The sequence below is a fragment of the Anabrus simplex genome, chromosome 2, assembly GCF_040414725.1.
Source record: "Anabrus simplex isolate iqAnaSimp1 chromosome 2, ASM4041472v1, whole genome shotgun sequence".
Classification (NCBI taxonomy): Eukaryota; Metazoa; Arthropoda; class Insecta; order Orthoptera; family Tettigoniidae; genus Anabrus; species Anabrus simplex.
In genome coordinates this window covers 204984411-205002215 of record NC_090266.1, presented here as the reverse complement: position 1 = coordinate 205002215, position 17805 = coordinate 204984411, and positions in this window count along the sequence as shown.

Below are 17805 nucleotides of genomic sequence, written 5' to 3'. Positions count from 1 at the left end.
AAGACATGTTCATGCGCGTACCGCCATGTTGCGGGCGCTCCTCACCTTGACGTGGAGATCGTATGGAATTCATGCATTAACTTACGTTTCGCATACATGAAAACATTCGCCTTATAAAAATTGACAGCCTACACCGACTACCGTGTACACACGCAATAAATATACATAATATCAAGACTGAGGTAATATTAATATGTAGGCTATTTCTGTATAAAACTGAACAATCTACACAAATCCTTTGGATAGCCTACAGGTGGCGCACCTAAAAAAAGAAACTTTTAGGAGACTGAATAAGAAGACTGAAAAATACACTACTACAAAAGTACACTAGCGGTACCTCGAAAATTATCATGTCGCTCACTTAAATATAAGGGTTATGTTTGTAACTGATGTGTACGTATGGCACGACGGCCAGACTCAAAGGACGAGAACCACGTGGCAATCTGTCTCTTGAGAAACCTACGATCAACAATTATTTAGCTTTATTGAAAATGTGAAGACATGTTCAAAAACCGGTCTACAACGTAAGTACGATTACATGTCGTGAGATAAAAATTACATGTTTCTCAGCAGACTGGAGAACACATACATTAAATATTTACAAACTCCTGTACCGATAACAATAATCTTCAATATTGTGATGTTTGGGACATCACTGCATGTTTTTAATTATTGAACCATAGGCCTATGTTTAATTGATAAGATGTAGGCCTATATATTTAATCACTGATAGGTCATGTTTAAATTAATATATATATATAGGGTTTTATCATCCATTTCAATCATCATTCCATTTCTTTGTATCGCGGCTATAACGTATTCTGTACGAACAAATTATTGGGTAAAGTATTTCAACATCATTCGTATTTATAACTTGCAGTAAATTTTCCAATGGCCGTTGTGAGGTGACCAGAGTCAGCAAGCTAAATTCAGCACATTTCCAGGAAAAGTACCTCATCTAGGTTACGAGAGATCTTACCCTCTCCACCTCATGAAGAGACAGTTGATACATTATAAACGCCAACTTTTCGAACTTGGAGAGCTGACGCTTTATTTCAGCGGGAAAGTTCAGCCTATGTGAATGAACGTAATGAAGCAACTTGATGGATTCACAGCAATACATAGGAGAAGGGATGAGACCTCGAATCCTACTGAACCATGCGATATGGTTGATGGAAGGAGACTTTTGAACCGATATATATCCGCTGACAAGAGCTGGAGAGGACACTCTTATTCATACTCGTGAGCAGATTGTCACTTGTATTCGGACATTCTGATTCTGATTCTGATTCTCACTCTGGGAAGACACTCTTACTACGATTCTACGTCTGCACATCGGAGAAGATTTTAACTTAGTTCACTTCGCATCTGAGTATATACTACTCAAAAGTTACTCTCATTGGGACTTGTTATCTCAATGATGAGAGGTAGTCGACGGGAGACCGGTTTTAACTAGTATAGGGCAGGAGAGCTTTTATTATGAATTTAGCTACGCTACTGTTCCGTAATACGGAAGAATACAAGTGTATTCTCTCCATGAACATAACCCATGGTGGTTTTGCATTTAAAATCAGGATTCATTGCGACTTTATGTAAGGAGTACCGTAAGAAGTGTTAAAGACAGGAAATGTAGAAGTAGGACTGGAATCCAACAACAGATGAGGCAGCCGGAACGAGAGATCCACATATCATCAGCCTCAAGATAACAGAGTCTACAATTGGTGAGCTAAAGGCATAAGTTACTGCAAGTCTTCGCGGAACAGTTCATTTTTAGAATTAATTTCATTCAATTTTTCTTTTGCTTCCGTAAGTTCAGATTTCGTTAATACGCCGTTACGTCATGTTTTTCATCTTAGTAAATAGCTGTTTTAATTGGTATTTTATGAAATGATTATTAATGATCTTTAAATTCCAAGTTAGTGTACTTAATGGTTAGTGTCCTATCACCCTACCCCTTTGAGTTTTTTAGTCTCATTACGTATTATTATTATTATTATTATTATTATTATTGTTATTATTATTATTATTATTGTTATTATTATTATTATTATTATTATTATTATTATTATTATTATTATTATTATTATTATTATTATTATTATTATTAATTATCAACTTTCGTTTTCAAGCCATAAGCTTGAAGACTGGTGCCCATGGGATATTGTTTATTGAGAAACAATGACATATCATTTATTTATTTTAATATTAAAGTGACCCGCCACGTTATAATACTGTCACACATCTGTGGGTACGTCACAATATCAACAAAAAAGGAAACCTGTGAAATAAAATCTTTCTATGAAAGGTAGCCTACATAACTTATGATTCCTCTCAGATAAGTCATTACAGCAAATTTTACACAATTATCTGACCAGATTGTTTAAAAATTACATTATTGCAGAAATCTTTCTAAAACAATCAGATACATGCTTTATCATTTTCCGAATATGAAATGCCGGCTCTGCATTGTAGGGGTAGAGTATATACTTCTTACCCGGAGGCTCCGGGTTCAATCCCCGGCCAGGTCAGAGATTTATACCTGGATCTGTGTGCTGGTTCCAGGTCCACTCAGCATACGTGATTACAATTGCGGATTACAACTGTGACATAACGGCCGAGATGATTCGCCGTGCTGATAACATGACACCTAGTAATCTGCAGGCCTTCAAGCTGAGCAGCGGTCGCTTAGTAGGGCATGGCCTTTCGGGCCTGTTGTGCCATGGGGTTTGGTTTGGATATGAAATAACGTAATTGGATGTTTGTGTGATCTGGATTTAGGTAGAATAAATGCTGCCTGACATTCGTTACACTGGTGCTAGTCTTCTGTTGTGTATTACTTTTAAAAAAATTAATATCTAGGGTTAGTTTGAGTTTCTCTGCATGGTTTAAGCTTAAGTTTTATTTTCTACAATTTGTTTTCCGTCGCACCGGCACAGATATGTCCCATGGCGACGATGGGAAAGGAAAGGCCTACGAATGGGAAGAGCCCGTGGCCTTAATTAAAAGTACAGCCCCAGCATTTGCCTGGTGTGAAAATGGGAAACCACAGAAAACCATCTTCAGGGCTGCCGACAGTAGGGTTCGATCCCACTATATCCCGGATGCGAGCTCACAGCTGCGCGGTCCTAACCACACGGCCAACTCGCCCGGTTAGGCTTAAGTGAAAATGTTATCATTTAAGATGTAAAACCCTCTTCATAATATTATCTTCTTAAATATGATTGCTTTTACAAACTCATTCTGAATTAACATTATCTGAGCACAAAAAATTGAAAGTACATTCTAATTTACAACAGAAAGATAAGAAAATGAAATTGAAAGTAAACCTCTTGCAAACAAAAAAGTATCAATATCATAGTGAAAAGTTAATTTGATTAGCGTTTTCTAATGCTGACTAGGATTGGCAAGATTGTGATGAGCTTTGTTTAGACATTATATTGTCAGATTTTTCTGGAATAGCGTATTAACAATTGTATTCTTTTATTATAAAGCAAGTGGGAAAATTGGAAAAATTAAGACATACGATACTAATAAATCATTTTTCAGATAATTGATAATTTGAAGCAATACCTTACCCTAATATTTGAAGGTTTTATCAAGCTGTATCAATCATATCTTACGGATTACAGGCCCAGGTTTATCAAATTTGTAATACCGCTACACAGTTTGTATGAAAAATAGTCCTTTTCAGAACAGCTTTTTAGTTCTAAACAATTATCCCCGATGAATTGGAAAAAGGCGAACAAGGAAAAGAAGCCTAAATATTCTAAATTTCATGTCCATGCGTTCTCTGAATCAACCACCTCTAACCTGCTTAGTTCTCGATTATAGTAAATGAAAGTTATTTTTTAACAGTTCAATTTCTACTCACATATAAAAAGAAATACCAGATACCTTCTGATAGCAGTCTGTACAAATGAAGGTTGCACGCGAATTCACCCTCGTGAATATCTTTCCATTCCACGGGTAATGCCTAACTTTATGCCTAATATTGCCGATCAATTTAACTAACGTAATGTATCAGTTCCCACATTCCTTTAAAATATTTCACACATATAATACCAAACCAGACCCACTAACAGGCATGATTCAAATCGAAAACATGCAAGGGTCTGTAAACATTACCACGTGCTAGCCATGTACTCGAAGCTGAAGCGCCCGCAACATAGCGATGCGCGATAGTGTTCAATATTCAGCTTAGCATCAGTGCGCTCTGTGAGTCTAGATAAGTAGCCTAATATTAAAGTCTTTGAGTACGACAAGTCAATTAACCTCTTTGCTTCGTCTCCTACTGATTGTTGCAATGACTTAATTTCTGACACATTCGGACCTTCACAACTCATATGCATTTCACCACTACTTTCGTTTTGTCTCATTTGTCCCTTACTTACTGTTAGATTGTCATTTAACTTCGATTGTTAAACATAGGCCTATATACATACTGCCTGCAAGCCTCTGAGAATTTACTAAACGTCGCCACAATCCTCGATTTGCAACTAGTGTTGTGGCCTCATTTAGTTCTATATCTCTTATCTTTAAATCGTTAGAAACCGAGTCTAACCATCGTCGTCTTGGTCTCCCTCTACTTCTCTTACCCTCCATTGTTAAAAAACACTTTCAATTATTTTCTATAATTATGACTAATGGCGGTGATCTCATGTTGTCATTCATAAAATGAGCACTACAATTAATGTGTATACTCTATATTTCAGTATTTTCTTAAATTAGGCTATGGCATTAATGCGAGTCCCAGTGCGGGCGCGCAGCCGCTGGCATCTATTTCCTTCAAACACGTCATCTGCGTGTCGGTATTTACTGGCATGTTAAAGAACTCATAATGCCCGCATTCAATTCAGCGTCTCCGATGCCGTAAAAGTATTTGAGGAGCCTAAAGCTATTACTGTAATTATAATAATTAAAATTATAATTATTGTTGTTGTTGTAACAACTACTTGATACTTGAGTTTGACATGAAAATTAGGCTTTCCAAGACGAAAGTGATGTCAGTAGGGAAGACACTTAAGAGGGCTGATTATCACGTTGAAAATACCAAAATTGAGCTCGATATCTGTAGTTGCTTATATATTGTGAGGTCAGAAGGCCTTTCGAGTATTTGGAAGATAGTGGGCTCGAGCCTCACCGTCGGCAGCCCTTAAGATGACTTTCCTTGGTTTTTCTATTTTCACACCAGGCAAATGCTGGGGCTGTAAGTACCTTAATTAAGGCCACGGTCGCTTTCTTCCCACACGTAGCCCTTTCCAGTCCCATCGTCGCTATAAGAAGAAAGAAATGAAGAATGGCTTTTAGTGCCGGGAGTGTCCGAGGACAAGTTCGGCTCGCCAGGTGCAGGTCTTTTTGATTTGACACCCGTAGGCGACCTGCGCGTCGTGATGAAGATGAAATGATGACGAAGACGACACATACACCCAGCCCTCGTGCCAGCGAAATTAACCAATGATGGTTAAAATTCCCGGCCCTACCGGGAATCGAACCCGGGTCCCCTGTGGCCAAAGGCCGGCACGCTAACCATTTAGCCATGGAGCCGGACCGTCGTCATAAGACCTATCTGTATCGGTGCGACGTAAAGCAACATTAAAAAGAAAGGAAAATTCAAAACTGGAACCGGTAGATCATTTCAGGTATTTACGATATGTATTCTCCCAAGATGGTAGTAGGTTATGCCTTGTATTAAGGTACAGCAAATCTAATGCAGTGAGGTCGCAATTGCGAGCAACTGTATTCTGTAAGAAAAAAATTAGCTCCCGCACGAAACTATTTTTGTGTCTTCGGACACTCCCGGCACTAAAAGCCATACGCCATTTCATTTCTTGGATCTATGTTCTAAGAAGCTTCCAAAGGTGGATTTTTTATTGTAATCTGAACATACCATTCGCCGTAAAGCTATTCCACCTTGATCATATTTTTCTTGTTCTGTATTTTAATGTAAGACTTTGAAGTGTAGCCTATCGGTATTGCAATCTGAATATGTACATAATTCACTTGTATCAGTGTCCTTGGGGCCGATGACCTTCTATGTTAGGCCCCTTTAAACAACTAGCATCATCATCATCATCTATCAGTGTCCTTATAACGACACGTATGCATGCGCGCTCCACACACGCACAACCACCCAACCATCTTCAGGATGTTCTATCATTATTTTGTGACTACACCCCACCCACCCCTACCCACTCTCGGTCGATCCTGGCTGCGCTACTGCATACGCACATAGGAAAATGAACTGAACGAAAATTGTTTTGATGGACTGGATATTTTATCAGTAACTTATATGGCTAGGAGGCGTGACCAGTCCTAAGGGAAATAATGGATAAGAAGAGCATTAGGCCCTATCACATTCGCAGTTCTGGCACAGTAGTGACGTTATTGTGTAGGTCTATATATAGCAAATGATGATGATGATGATGATGATTATTATTATTATTATTATTATTATTATTATTATTATTATTATTATTATTATTATTATTATTATTATTATTATTATTGTAGCGAAAGTCTTTTCAACGTATTGATTAGTTCCGATCATGTGGCCTCTGCGCCAAGTTTTCTACTACTTATGCCAGTTCATTCTGGTTTAATATGTTCCACGAAGAAGTGAATATGAGTTTAATGGTGTGTTTGTACCGTTAGCAAATCTTAAGTCATCGATGTTAAAAGAAACCCTGCTGCCTTTAGTTGATGGCAGAAGCAAAATATCGGAAGAAAAACCATGAGACGAGCTATGGCTATCTTAGCCATCCTTCTTGCTAACAACGAATCACAACACAAGTCCAGCGTTCATTGGCTGTTAGTGGCGTAGAGATCTGTTGAGCACTCGCCATTTTGTACACAAAACTCAGATGGCGGAATAGGGCGGGACCACATAATAGTGTTGTGAAATGAGTACGTCAGGATATCGAGTTCAATTTCCGGCTGGGTCAGGGATTTTATCTGCTCAGGATTAGTATCTTTGTTTCGTTTCGCCTCTTTTCAAGTTCAAAAGTATTAGATTGCAGGCTCTCAGTGCAATCTGTCATTAAGACCAGACCGTCGGCTTTCGACCGCGTTACTCACATTCAGTGCTAATCCTCATACTCCATCAAGCCATTTCAGTGCTGCCTTCCCCCTATATTTCATCATTTCAGGTCTAATTTAATTTAATCCTGCTGGTTTATGACAATGTAGATTATCCCCGCTACCCCTTCGTCCACTTGATTGCATAATTCACTGCCGTCTTCGTTCTCCTCTCGCCGGGCTGAGTGGCTCAGACGGTTAAGGCGCTGGCCTTCTAACTCCAACTTGGCAGGTTCGATCTTGGCTCAGTCCGGTGGTATTTGAAGGTGCTCAAATACGACAGCCTCGTGTCGGTAGATTTACTGGCACGTAAAAGAACTCCTGCGGGACTAAATTCCAGCATCTCGGCGTCTCCGAAGACCGTAAAAGTAGTTAGTGGGACGTAAAACAAATAACATTATTATTATTACGTTCTCCTCTCCATGAACTCCTTTGTTCAGGACTTCAACCGAGAGAATTCCTTTCAGGTTGAGTGGGTTTTCAAGGTATTCCTTTCATCTGCCCAGGAATTCCCTAAAATCTGCAAGAAGTTCACCTGATTTACCCTAAACTTCATTCATTTCTCTTTTCACTCACCTTCTATTTCTATCTATTTCTTTTATCTACGAACAGTCCTTATTACACCAGTTCTTGTTTGGGCTATTTTTGATACGCTTACGCCTGCATTTATACGTTTAAAATCTGCCCTGTCTTCATTACTCTATCAAGTTGTTCGCGTTTTCCTGACTTTACATAGGCCTACAGTTTTTATCAGAATTTCCATTGCTAGAACTTTTCTACTGGAACTTTTTCTGAATAATAGGGGAATCCCTTCGATTTTTCAGAGGGGGAGTCTGATTTAACGTGGAGTAGGCCTATCTCTATTCATGTATTTCTGTTTCACTTCCTCTCCCTGGAGATTTCTATCCTTAGACCCTATCTGTCTTCAGACAGACTTCACTTTCTCTGTCCTAGGCTTAGTGGTACTGATTGTTCACTGAAGAGGGTATAGTGGTCTGTATGTCCGGCTCCATGGCTAACTGGTTAGCGTGCTGGCTTTTGGTCACAGGGGTCCCGGGTTCGATTCCCGGCAAAGTCGGGAATTTTAACCATCATTGGTTAGTTTCGCTGGCACGGAGGCTGGATGTGTGTTTTGTCTTCATCATCATTTTATCCTCATCACAACACGCAGGTTGCCTACGAGAGTCAAATCCAAAGACCTACACCTGGCGAGTCGAACATGTCCTCGGACACTCGCGGCATTAAAAGCCATGCGCCATTTCATTTCGTTTCAGTGGTCTGTATAATCGATTTCAGAACATCACTTGAGAATATAGCCTATCATTGAGTAGGCCTAGTGGAAATGTAAGTTTCACTGTGTGAAGGTTTCTTAGTTTTTCAGTTTCCAGCCAGGAGACTTTCTCATATTAAGAGGACATTCTACGACGAATGTGAGCATAACGAAAGGGAAAGTGCAGAGGGATTGGGTGGTGGATATTTGCGTACGAATACAACAAGAGTAGTCAGGATATACATAGTACAGACAAATAAATAATAATTTTCGAGTCAGCGTTCTGTCAATAAAGGTGTTTAATGATTTCTAACTTCAGAATTTCAAACAAACAACACCGGCGCATTAAGGAGATGGGATGAAAAGTTGTCATGTGATAACAAATATCGGAGGTGGTGGTGGAGGTGGTGGTGGTGGGATTACTAGGACTACAAACTAATTTAAGAGGTTCTTGTCTGCTACACAAAGCTTTCTTATCATGAAAGAAGAGGACATTCAGCACGGAGCTTTACAAATTCTTTCCGATATTAATTTTATTTCAAAGAAATGCATACATCACATTTTTGTTGAAGTTGTTTTCGAACGATAACAGTTCTGAAATCAGCTACAGAATAAAATTAAAGATTGAAAAGAGACCGATATCATTTATGATTAAAATAAAACACATTATGCCCATGAAGCACGATGTGCGGTTAGTGCACAAAATACGGACCCATTAAAACAAAAATGAACAAGTATCTGCTCACGTCATCAGCTTAGACGCAACCATCCTCTATGGCTAAATGGTTAGCGTGCTGGCCTGTGGTCACAGGGTCCCGGGTCCGATTCCCGGCAGGGTCGGGAATTTTAACCAGCATTGGTTAATTTCTCTGGCACGGGGGCTGGGTGTCCCTGTATGTGTCGTCTTCATCATCATTTCATCCTCATCATGACACGCAGGTCGCCTACTGGAGTCAAATCGACAGACCTGCACCTGGCGAGCCGAGCATGTCCTCGGGCACTCCCGGCACTGAAAGCCATACGCCATTTCATTCAATCAATGATACATATGGATAAAAAATTACGAGATAGATCTATAAAAACAAACAAACCACCTAAGTGGCCGCTGCTCAACCCGAAGGCCTGCAGATTTCGACGTGACGCATGATCGGTTCTACGATTCCTTTCGGCCGTTTCCTAGACCGGGCTCGCCATCTCTCCGTCAAATAGGCCTAGCTCCTCCACTGATTCAGCTATTCACTGTAACCGTTAGGGCATATGTCGTCGCACAAAAACTAAGTATGAACCAGCCCTGAGCACATCGGGCGAAAAAAAATTAAACTGGCCCCATTAATTGGGCAACAAAATGAGGCTTACCTTGAGTATAATTAGGGCAATATTTCTTAATTTGGTTTTACAAACAGATGTACAGATGGAACATTTGGATGAGAACCGCCAGAAGTCACTTACCAGGCTTGAAGTCTCATCCTCCCTACTTTCATAGCATCACCGGCTGAATTCGGAGAGCAACACGGGTAGTGGAATGTCCGATAAAGAAATAAAATAGGCACTATCTAAGATAATGAAGGTAGGATTCTATAATATGAGAGGAATATGCTAATATTTTTAAATGAGAAGAATCTCCGTTCATGTATATGTTCTAAACATTTTACACTGACTGACAGTGACAATGCAACACCAAGGAGGAGTGGTTCGAAAGGGATGAAAGTTGGGGAAAAAACAGAGACGGCACGGACGAATAATTGATGTTTATTTCAAACCGATATGCAGGTTACACAATGCGCACGGCATCGACTCAGTAGGATGTAGGACCACCGCGAGCGGCGATGCACGCAGAAACACGTCGAGGTACAGAGTCAATAAGAGTGCGGATGGTGTCCTGAGGGATGGTTCTCCATTCTCTGTCAACCATTTGCCACAGTTGGTCGTCCGTACGAGGCTGGGGCAGAGTTTGGAAACGGCGTCCAATGAGATCCCACACGTGTTCGATTGGTGAGAGATTCGGAGAGTACGCTGGCCACGGAAGCATCTGTACACCTCGTAGAGCCTGTTGGGAGATGCGAGCAGTGTGTGGGCGGGCATTATCCTGCTGAAACAGAGCATTGGGCAGCCCCTGAAGGTACGGGAGTGCCACCGGCCGCAGCACATGCTGCACGTAGCGGTGGGCATTTAACGTGCCTTGAATACGCACTAAAGGTGACGTGGAATCATACGCAATAGCGCCCCAAACCATGATGCCGCGTTGTCTAGCGGTAGGGCGCTCCACAGTTACTGCCGGATTTGACCTTTCTCCACGCCGACGCCACACTCGTCTGAGGGGACTATCACTGACAGAACAGAAGCGTGACTCATCGGAGAACACGACGTTCCGCCATTCCCTCATCCAAGTCGCTCTAGCCCGGCACCATGCCAGGCGTGCACGTCTATGCTGTGGAGTCAATGGTAGTCTTCTGAGCGGACGCCGGGAGTGCAGGCCTCCTTCAACCAATCGACGGGAAATTGTTCTGGTCGATATTGGAACAGCCAGGGTGTCTTGCACATGCTGAAGAATGGCGGTTGACGTGGCGTGCGGGGCTGCCACCGCTTGGCGGCGGATGCGCCGATCCTCGCGTGCTGACGTCACTCGGGCTGCGCCTGGACCCCTCGCACGTGCCACATGTCCCTGCGCCAACCATCTTCGCCACAGGCGCTGCACCGTGGACACATCCCTATGGGTATCGGCTGCGATTTGACGAAGCGACCAACCTGCCCTTCTCAGCCCGATCACCATACCCCTCGTAAAGTCGTCTGTCTGCTGGAAATGCCTCCGTTGACGGCGGCCTGGCATTCTTAGCTATACACGTGTCCTGTGGCACACGACAACACGTTCTACAATGACTGTCGGCTGAGAAATCACGGTACGAAGTGGGCCATTCGCCAACGCCGTGTCCCATTTATCGTTCGCTACGTGCGCAGCACAGCGGCGCATTTCACATCATGAGCATACCTCAGTGACGTCAGTCTACCCTGCAATTGGCATAAAGTTCTGACCACTCCTTCTTGGTGTTGCATTTGCTCTGTCAGTCAGTGTATTATTTATACTGATGTGAACCACACAAATAATGTCCTATCTCAACATATGAGCAAAAGAAAACAATTAAGCTGACACAATTATATACATTGTATGCCTTCTTTTCTTGAAATTGTCCTGGCATAATTAGTTCTAGGCGTATATCAATTCACTCGATCAACATACACTGATATATGAGTTTATTTATTTATAAAAAATGGATATTGAATGGTATCCTATGTTTATTAAACTCTCGTCACAAATGGATATTAAATATGGTTCCGGTACCGGGGATCGTTCTCGAGCCTCCTGGGTAAGAACGAGGTATCCTTTATTTACTGGTCATGATTTGGATAGAGAAAGAAAAAAATTATAACACAATATAAGCACATCTGTTATACACACGAGATTGCATTGCCGAGTATCGAACATGTGATCCATTTGACCACGACAAATGTAAATTTCCATTGAACACTTACGATGAACATACACGTTGAACATATATGTGCGTATCCTGGGTTTACATAACTAATTGTATATTCAAAAAAATCAGCCCAAGCTGGAATCGAACCCATCACCGTAGAACACTTTGGGAAATAATAAAACTCACAGAAACATACATATAAAAAATATCAAATATATTTACACAACACATCTTGAAGATATGGCTTAACCAAGCCATAATATCTGGTTAAATCTTCGCTCCAGCATCATTCGAACCAACAGGCTTCGGCTTCCAAGGTAAACATTTTTGAACTCCAATCAGAGGCTAATTTAATACCTAGCATGAGAAGGGATCTATCCTTCACAAAATCAGGAAATTTTCCGTGTTACTCGCAACGTATAATTAGAATGGGATTGAGATTACTCTGGTGGATGAAAAGAGCTTGGCCCGTTAACATCGCTTTGCTAGAAACTGCAAGGTTTCTCTCGGTCTACAGTCGACCGGCCATAAACTTGTCAATCACTATAACAGTTGCGTAACTAGCCCTAGGCTGCGGACACCATAAATCGTCCTTCACTCTTTCTTTCATTTTTCTTACATATCATCTCGGCTTATTGTCAAGTATGGACTCACTTGGAAGCCATTATTTCTTATTACTTGTTATTTGGCTATATATTCAGCCCAATTCAATATCTCACAACAGCTATAATTATTTATTATTCCTTACCACTCCAACAACATGACATGTTACTGCTTCGCCCTCTCATATCAAGCCATCGTATCTCAATCCGTTCATGTAATTCACAGAGAAGGCTCCATTTTTTCAGGCTATTTAATTCTTCTCACATTTTCATATATAATTATAAATTAATTATACCTCGGTTTGGATCAACTCCAATCATTGTCTAATATTATCCGGGATTACAAATACCTGAATCTCAAACGTATAATTTATATCCAGACTGCTCTGAAGATCTTTACCAGAAGAAGAAATAAAAGTCTAGCTAACTTGCCGTTCTTCCCAAAGATAGTTCATATAAGCTAAGAACTTGGAGTCTATATAATAATTCATGCAAATGAATTTTGTTAAATATCAATGAATATCTTAAAAATCACTTGATGATTCTAACTAATAATAATAATAAATCTTTCCCAGTCATACGCGTATAATGTTCTCTACACATTTAATGTTTAATTATGACATTATAATATTTACAAAATAAAATTATTACTGGCATGCATCTCTCGTGTTTAGGGTATATAAAAGCATGTACTTAACATATGGTGAGTAAAGCTTGCTGTCATCTAGGGTACATCATAGATCTTTACACGAACATGATGAATATTCTTGTTCCTGGTAGTCCTCGATTCCTCTTCATACGACGATCCATGACTCGAACTGTTGTCTTCTCAGTTGAATTTCTGGACGTTCCCTGTAAAGCTGATCGCAGGCACTCAGGCGCGACTCTTGTAGGCTCCGAGTCTTGCGTTCGACGACCACTCATGAACACACAGAAAAATGGAGAATGAGTTATTAAATACTGTTTATGCACTTCAAAAAGGGGACCTACTTGTAACAAGATCCACTCTTAAGTTGAAATAGATTAACGCAAGTAGTGATAAGTTATAAAAATCACTGTTCATTCCCTGACCGTCACACAGACTATCACAACGAATGTCCCTGGAGGATGCGAATATTAATTTTGTCAAGAACAGTTATTTAATTTTTACTAAATGTCACTCGTTCTTAAATGCTCAGGAGCGGTGATAATTAACATTTATATATATTAATTAACTGTCTCACCACGCCAAATAACCTGAAGCGTTTGCCCTCCGTTGGTGATTGCACCATAAGTCATAACTGACTGTCTTCAACGATTGTGATGTTAAAATGCCAAATTAAGGCTTCTATTCGGCAATTATGTACATTAACTTGTACCGCACGGCTTATTCCGTAAAAATATTTACATCACATTGATGTGTTTCTTCAATGGCACAACACTTTGTACACTGATATCCAAATCACCGATATCCAGGTCCACTTCTAATGTGTTAAGCTGCAACTACACAGACGACATTAAAGTAACGTGTTACCACTGCAGCTACACGGATGAGAATGAGATACAGTATCTGGATCCTGGCAATACTTATAACCTCCGGACAAATGGTCAGGGGGGAGATGAATTATGTCCTTGTTGAAAATGACGGCCCGGTAATCGGAGTCTTTGAACGACGTGATAACAGTCGAATTAAAGCTTATGACCTCTACTTTCTACTGAACATATGTGAAACCAAAGCGATCAGTAGGTCAATCATAATTTCCAAAGCGTCCTTTTGGAAAATCACGCGTCATGTTTCATCATGCAATATCTCCCACTATTTTCCACATGTTGTCAGATTTCAGTAGTCACCTTTCATCTGCGTACTACTGTATGATAGTCGTCATTACTGATCCATTATTAAAGTATTGTATTTATATGGATTGACAGCCAGCATAAAATACATTGGTTCGAATGAAACCTGACTTAAAAATTTAGAAAAATTATTTCATATAGAAGTATTCTTCTTCTTCCTCTTTTTCGTAAATTATGGTGAAGTGGTACTAATGAATGCGGTGTTGAATTTATAGTGGTGCACCCATAAGCGAATGTGCATAATTAATGCATAAATTAAATGCTTAATAATTCGCATATGAGAATACAGCAGTAGGCTGGGAAAAGATAGCAGTCTCAAAAAGCAACAGTCAGGCGCCGTTCAGACTGAAAATAAATCCACAGAATACGTTTTAAGGCACGGACAGGAAGTAGCTAGCCTGAGTGGTATGTCCAATTATGTTTTACACTGACTGACAGACCAAATGCAACACCAAGAAGGAGTGGTCAGAACTTTATGCCAATTGCAGGGTAGACTGACGTCACTGAGGTATGCTCATGATGTGAAATGCGCCGCTGTGCTGCGCACGTAGCGAACGATAAATGGGACACGGCGTTGGCGAATGGCCCACTTCGTACCGTGATTTCTCAGCCGACAGTCATTGTAGAACGTGTTGTCGTGTGCCACAGGACACGTGTATAGCTAAGAATGCCAGGCCGCCGTCAACGGAGGCATTTCCAGCAGACAGACGACTTTACGAGGGGTATGGTGATCGGGCTGAGAAGGGCAGGTTGGTCGCTTCGTCAAATCGCAGCCGATACCCATAGGGATGTGTCCACGGTGCAGCGCCTGTGGCGAAGATGGTTGGCGCAGGGACATGTGGCACGTGCGAGGGGTCCAGGCGCAGCCCGTGTGACGTCAGCACGCGAGGATCGGCGCATCCGCCGCCAAGCGGTGGCAGCCCCGCACGCCACGTCAACCGCCATTCTTCAGCATGTGCAAGACACCCTGGCTGTTCCAATATCGGCCAGAACAATTTCCCGTCGATTGGTTGAAGGAGGCCTGCACTCCCGGCGTCCGCTCAGAAGACCACCATTGACTCCACAGCATAGATGTGCACGCCTGGCATGGTGCCGGGCTAGAGCGACTTGGATGAGGGAATGGCGGAACGTCGTGTTCTCCGATGAGTCACCCTTCTGTTCTGTCAGTAATAGTCCCCTCAGACGAGTGTGGCGTCGGCGTGGAGAAAGGTCAAATCCGGCAGTAACTGTGGAGCGCCCTACCGCTAGACAACGCGGCATCATGGTTTGGGGCGCTATTGCGTATGATTCCACGTCACCTTTAGTGCGTATTCAAGGCACGTTAAATGCCCACCGCTACGTGCAGCATGTGCTGCGGCCGGTGGCACTCCCGTACCTTCAGGGGTTGCTCAATGCTCTGTTTCAGCAGGATAATGCCCGCCCACACACTGCTCGCATCTCCCAACGGGCTCTACGAGGTGTACAGATGCTTCCGTGGCCAGCGTACTCTCCGGATCTCTCACCAATCGAACACGTGTGGGATCTCATTGGACGCCGTTTCCAAACTCTGCCCCAGCCTCGTACGGACGACCAACTGTGGCAAATGGTTGACAGAGATTGGAGAACCATCCCTCAGGACACCATCCGCACTCTTATTGACTCTGTACCTCGACGTGTTTCTGTGTGCATCGCCGCTCGCGGTGGTCCTACATCCTACTGAGTCGATGCCGTGCGCATTGTGTAACCTGCATATCGGTTTGAAATAAACATCAATTATTCGTCCGTGCCGTCTCTGTTTTTTCCCCAACTTTCATCCCTTTCGAACCACTCCTTCTTGGTGTTGCATTTGCTCTGTCAGTCAGTGTATGATGCCGACGAGAAGTGAAAACTTTCTATCCAGTTCCCACGTGAATCCGCACTTGGGAATGCACTTGGCCCAGAAGAGTGAGTGAGACACGAATAATACCCGTCATCCCTTAGCAGAAAATGGAAGAACCCAAACTACCAAGAGCGCGAACGTCTCAGCCAATCACAAAATTGCAAATTTTAATGGCTTGTCATAGCGGGAATCTACAGCTAGTATTTTGCGATTTGATGCCCGAAGTAGCTATAAAATGTTGTGTCCTGACTTCCAAGCAATATTTAAGGATTTATCAGTGCAAATGTGTGGCTAATCAGTGGTTAGACAAGAAATTTTCAACTTTACATGGAAAAGTGGTATCGCCCAGGAAGTGAACCGTCATGGCGGGAAGGCGCCATACTCTGACAGAAAATAGAGCCACTGACGCTCGTCGTGATAGTTCCTCATAACGCAATGTAACACATAAGTCGGACCAAAATTAGGAATGTTTTGAGCGCATTTCCTAAAATTCTAACCTACGGACACATGATAAATCGGTCCGAAGTGTATAATTATTACGCCACATCCCTTCCACAGAACTATTTTCGAAGTAGGGGGAGGACTGTTTACAAAAACGGAGACACCAAGGTGGTGAACCTCAGTCTCGTGGTAATCCTGAGTAGTCTTGCACGAAATCTCAGTCTTGTAGTGAATCGCAGTCCTGTGAGATTTCGCAGTCTTATAAGAATCTTCAGTGTCTTATACAGTAGTTGACATCCGAGTGAGTAATGTATTTACTTGTGTGAGTAATATATTAGCCGAAATGAACACTTTGACAAACTTTTATTCAACTTTAGATTATGCCGATATAATCAAGCAATTAAATTAACAAATGGCAATGGTAGTCACATTCTCAATACTTGCCATGAATGAACTTAAAGTACTAGGACCGAGGTGAACATTGAATCTTGTCGTAACTCGTAGCTGCATAACATTTTCACTATTTCACGTGTAGCTTGTATATTTCGTGGAAAAGTCATATTTTGGAGGACGATTATTATGAAATTCTCCAGATCATTGGGAACATTACATTAATTTTTCCACACTCTCATAGAACTATTATTGCAAGTGAGATATTTGGGAGCAGATTTAGTCAAGCCAGTTACAGGGAGAAAAACTATGTTTTCATAATTGGAATGCTGCCGCACTAAGACCTTGAGTCCAGTGTTATGGTCAGAGGAGGTGAATAACCAATAATCCTTTACACAAACAAACTGAGAGGGGTGAGAGAGAGAGGCGACAGCAGGCAGGTAGTGGAGTCCAGACTTTCGACTTCACATCAGGTGTTCAATGCAGTGTCATTGAATATTCTTCGTAGGAGTGTTAAAATGCGAGTGTTAATATGAATATGGACGTGTGCAACGATATTGTAAAAATGCATCAAGTTTGCGTGTGTGATCTCTTGGATAATATCAGCTTGAAGATGAAGTGCTAAATTCAACATGACGGGGTCCGGAGGAGGATCTGACCTGCCTCCAGCACAAATAAGGTAAATGAGCAAAATGTAAATATGTAAACATCTAGGGCTATGAACAAATCGATGATCAAAAATGTAATTTAGAATTTTAGATAGGATTGTAAATAATTCACGGATCGGATAGTAATTATAAAATTAGGATAATAATAATAGTAATAATAATAATAATAATAATAATAATAAATAAGTGTTAGCGA